General features: G+C 44.0%; 1 protein-coding gene across 1 annotated transcript in view; it reads right to left on the bottom strand.

The window, feature by feature from the left end:
• LOC143019960 (roundabout homolog 2-like) overlaps positions 1–5,000 on the bottom strand; it is a 232,855-nt gene that overhangs the window by 113,539 nt on the left and 114,316 nt on the right. The gene's annotated exons all lie outside the window — the stretch shown is intronic.

Genomic DNA, 5,000 nt, shown 5'->3' with positions numbered 1-5,000 from the left:
GAAAATCCGTGGACCCACATCAAGCCTTATAAGATCTTTTTTTTTTTTTTTTTTTTTTTACATTAAGCAGTCTCATTACACACAGGAACTTTCAGGCGGGGATTTGTCGTCCGACGAATGAAATATTTGACGGTTAAGTTCGTTACAAAAGGGGGCCGGTCTTGGGTTTGAAATAAAAATTTGAATTACGGGATTCGTTTTAAACTGGATATGGCCGAGGAGCGGAATGTCTGGGAGGAGAGGTAGGGAAAGGGGAAGGATAATTTAGATCTTTCTTTTGATGTTTATGACCATTTTAAGGAGATGACGTATCTATTATCTTTATTTGTTGCACTAAAAGTCTTCAGACTCCACTTGGGAAGGCGCTCCGCCCTTGATCAAAAGATTCTGTAGTGGAAGGATTCCACATCCAAAAGTCCATTTATGTCTCCACATATCTTATTTTAGCCTAACACCAGCTGATGATTTCTTTCGTCATAAGAAAGTCTTTAAGTATTTTATTATGGAGGCGGACAACTTGGGTTATTTAAAGAATAATTAGTACGGTGATGGTGAAAGATCAAAGAACACACACGGACGCGAGTGACGCGCACGCACACGCGCACACACACACACACACACACACACACGAGACATAGAGAGATATAACCAAAAAGAGAGACAGACAGAAAGAGAGGAGAGACAAAGGAGAGAAGAGAGGTAAGAGAGATAGGAGAGAGGAGAGACAAAGGAGAGAAAAGAGACAAAGGAGAGAAGACAGAGATAGAGAGAAAGGGAGAGAGAGAGAGAGGGATAGGAGAGAGGATGAGAGAAAAGAGATAAAGGAGAGAAGACAGACAGAGAGAGAGATAGATAGAGAGAGAGAAAGAGAGAGAGAGAGAGAGAGAGAGAGAGAGAGAGAGAGAGAGAGAGAGAGAGAGAGAGAGAGAGAGAGAGAGAGAGACATTCACCAGGGGGCCATCTACCTTAGAATAGTGAAGAAAGAATCAAACAAATTGGAAAACGGTGATAGAAACAAAAGAACAATACCGAACAAGAAGGAAAAAAAAATCGAGAAAAATAAAAGCAAAGGCAGAGGGACAAAAGAAAGACGCGAAGAGAGAAAATGAAGGACGTGGGGTGTATAATGGAAAGTATGCGATAAAAGGGAGACAAAGAAAAGAAAAAAGAAAGAAAGAAAGAAAGAAACGGAGTGGGACGAAGACGCAGAACGTGCCTGAAAGGATTAAGGCGCCAAAATAGGTTGAATAAAAACGCCGATGGAAAATACTTGACGCGCGCGCACGCGCGCACACACACACACACACACACACACACACACACACACACACACACACACACAAAATATTAGTAATGATAGTGTTTGGTGCTCAAAGCTTTACCGATTTCAAGCCCGCTGCCCCACAGTGGCTGGCAACGGTCCTCAGATTTTCCCATAGATCACTCCGTGGAGAAAAGTTAGATTGTTGTCTGTTATACAACGCGTGTCTGTGTGTGTGTAATATATATATGTGTGTATATATATATATATACATATGCAAAAGAGGTATATGTATGTATATGTATATATATATATATACACTAGTTGTATAAGCAAATGTATGATTACGGAGAATACATAAACATACCGCAAACACTTTTCTTTATTTGTTAACTTATTATATTCATCTATTCGTTTATCTTTTCCGATCAGACGATTTCAATCTGGGCCGTAGGGGTTCTGCAAGAGTCCATTAGGTATTTTCGGAGCCCGGGAGGGGGGGAAGGGATCAGACACTGAGAACCCGGGCTGTCCATGTACCAAATGTAGAGGTAAACACGTCCATTGAAAAAAAAAAAATCGGTAAACGAAATTGGAATGAAAATAAAAAGAGAGAAAGGAACAGAAGGTGTGAAAGGATAGAAGAGTCATAAAGAACAGCGATGGAAGCAATCAACAACAACGCAAAGAAGAAAGGGAGAGGAGATTGAGAGGAGTGTTGTAGAGGAGGAAGACGAGGGAAAAAGGGAGTGAGAGGAGGAGGAGAAGGAGGAAGAAGAGGAGAAGGAGGAAGAAGAGGAGAAGGAGGAGGAGAAGGAGGAAGAGGAGAAGGAAGAGGAGGAGGAGGAGAAGGAGGAAGAGGAGGAGGAGGAAGAGGAGATGGAAGAAGAGGAGGAAGTGGAGAAAGGGAGAGAGGGGGAGAAGGAGAAAAAGGAAAAGTAGGAAGAGAGGAAGGAGGAGGGGGAGGAGGGGAGAGAGAAGGATAGGGGAAGAGATGAGATAGAGAAAAGGGAAGAGGAATGGAGAAAGAACAGGAGGAGGAGAGACAGAAGGAGGAGGAGGAGAGTGACGAAGAGGAGGAATATGAAGATGTGGAGGACAAAGAAAAGGACGAGGAAGAAGACGAGGAGGACGAAGAAGAGGACGAGGAGGGAGAACAACGAGACTGGATCGAGTAGACAATATGTGTTACCTCGAATTTCAATGATTAGAAACCCGCAGCCCCACAGTGGCCGGCAACGGTCCTCAGAGCCGCTGATTGAACTCTCTGGGAAGAAACGTTGGACTGTATTCTGTGTTGAATTAGCGAAGGAGTGTTTCAGTCGAAGTCAGTACGAGAGCTTGGGATCGGTACTTTCAGATGATTTTTTTTTTTTTTTTTTTTTTTTTTTTTTGGGGGGGGGGGGCTTGTGGGGCTGGTACCCAGTCGGACCTCAACCTCGCCGTTGGTCCGGGAATTTTCATACATGAACGCTGAAGAGAAGTGTCCACGGTATGCATGTGCGGTGACGAACCCCGGAGGAACCTATGTATCACACACACAGTGATGTCACCAAGTCACCTCAGGTCCTAGATGATCAACGGTCGGGAGCCATTACTCAGAGTGGCCCTTCCTAACCTATACGACAAGATTCGAGCTGATTCTCTCCGACGTCAGTCTTGCTGGATCACCCCCCCCAAAAAAAAAAAAAAAAAAAAAAAAAAAAAAAAAAAAAAAAAAAAAAAAAAAAAAAAAAAAAAAAAAAAAAAAAAAACTTGCAGAAAAAAAATATATATATATATATATATATATATATATATATATATATATATATATATATATATATATATATATATATATATCATCTGCACGTCTGAGGAGCTTTCCCACCGCGACCACGGTCCTTCCACCGGATGTGACATGGAGGTGCTTTTGAGGGGGCGACGTTAAGGAGGGGGGGAGGGGTAGGGGGGGGCTGCAGGAGACTTCAAGAGAGGCTTTCAAGAGGCTCGGTAGCGCGCGAGGCAAAGAGGATTTTGTCTGTGAGGGCTTCCTCACATTTGGGCCCTTTGGGACGGCCGCGGAGAAACTGGGTGGTGGAGAGCGCCAGACAAAGGTGGTGGTGGAGGAGGAGGAGGAGGAGGAGGAGGAGGAGGAGGAGGAGGAGGAGCAGAAGGAGGAGGAGGGCGGAGGGGGAGAAGGGGGACGTCGACGGTGGACGTGGTGGTGCATGAAGGAATGGTGAGAATATGCGTGTATGTATGTGGTGTGATGTGGTGTGGTGTTTGTGAATAAGAGAGAAAGAGAGAGAGAGAGAGAGAGAGAGAGAGACAGGGAGAGAGAGAGTGAAACAGGGAGAGAGAGGGAGAGAGCGAGAAAGAGAGAAAGAGAAAGAGAGAGACAAAGGCAGAAACAGAGAGAGAGAGACAGAAAGAAAGAGAAAGAGAAAGAGAAAGAGAGAGACAGAGAGCAAGGCGAGGAGATATAGAGAAAGAGAAAGATAGAGACAGAAAGACAGAGAGAGAGAGATGGATGGAGGGAAGGAGAGTGGGAAGGTAAGGCAATGAAAGACCGGAAACAGAAGGGAATGAAGTGAAGGGGAAGAAGGGAGGAGATGATAGTGAAGAGAGGAGATAGGAGCGAAGAGGAGGGGTTATAAGCGTATATGTGCAACCAACAATTGGGTAAAAAAAAAAAAAAAAAAGATTAGAACTGATATTAAATGGACAGAGGAAAAATAATTTAAATAAGAGAAGAGAGAAAAAAAAAGAGAGAAAATGAAGAGGAAATGACGAAGGTATAGAGGAAGGTAATTGAGCTGGAAAGGGAAGGTGGGACACTAGAAGGGAAGAAGAGAAAAAAAATGAATAAATGAAGAAGAGAAGTAAGAAAGGACAGATGAGTTTAATGAGAACGAAATAGAAGAGAAGAAAAAAAGGAAGGATGGAAGGAAGCACTTAATGAATAATAATAAAGACGTTAATGAAGACGAGGAGGAAGAGGAAGAGGAGGGGGAGGGGGAGGAGGAGGAAGGAAGAGGGGGTATAGAGAGGGATAAAGAGTGAAGGAGAGATATGATTCAACGTCACAAATTCCTCCCATCGGAAGGCTAGGACGATGCCCCTCACAGAGGTCTTTGTAGCACGGAATTTAATTAACCATACCCTTGGTTCAACTTCACCGGTGGCAGGATTCGAACCGCCATCCCCTCGACCTTCGCCGCAAGTAACGACGCCCTAACCCGTTGAGGAGAGAAGAATGAGAAACTTGGGAACACCTTTATGAACGTTCATAAAGCGAGAGAAGAGAAAGAGAGAATATGGCGGTTCAAACCCTGCCACCGGCGAAGTTGAGCCCAGGGCATGTTTTATTAAATTCCACGCTATAAAGTCCTCTGTGAGGCGCACCGTTCTAGCCTCCCGATAGGGGAGAAGTTTGTGACGTTAAACAAAATGAAGAAAAAGTGGTGAAATGTGGTTATAAATAGTATGTTGGGTCACTGGTATAGTAGTAATGCACGCGACTGGCATCCGCTCGGGACGTAAAGTGCACGGGTTCGAATCCCGACCGTCAAAACTAAAGTTATACCGAAAGGCAACGTGTAACCATTACTAACCATCACCTACCACGCACGTGATCCACATGCTTGCAACATAGCGAGACTCCCCTCTTGCTTACCTTGCATTTCCCAGAACATATATCTAACGCAGCACATTTAAAGTCAAACAAGATATAGATACCCAATGTCACCAGACTAAC

The sequence above is a fragment of the Oratosquilla oratoria genome, chromosome 38 (assembly GCF_046742065.1).
Source record: "Oratosquilla oratoria isolate Oo_2021 chromosome 38, ASM4674206v1, whole genome shotgun sequence".
Lineage (NCBI taxonomy): Eukaryota > Metazoa > Arthropoda > Malacostraca > Stomatopoda > Squillidae > Oratosquilla > Oratosquilla oratoria.
This window is presented reverse-complemented; position numbering and strand designations above follow the sequence as displayed.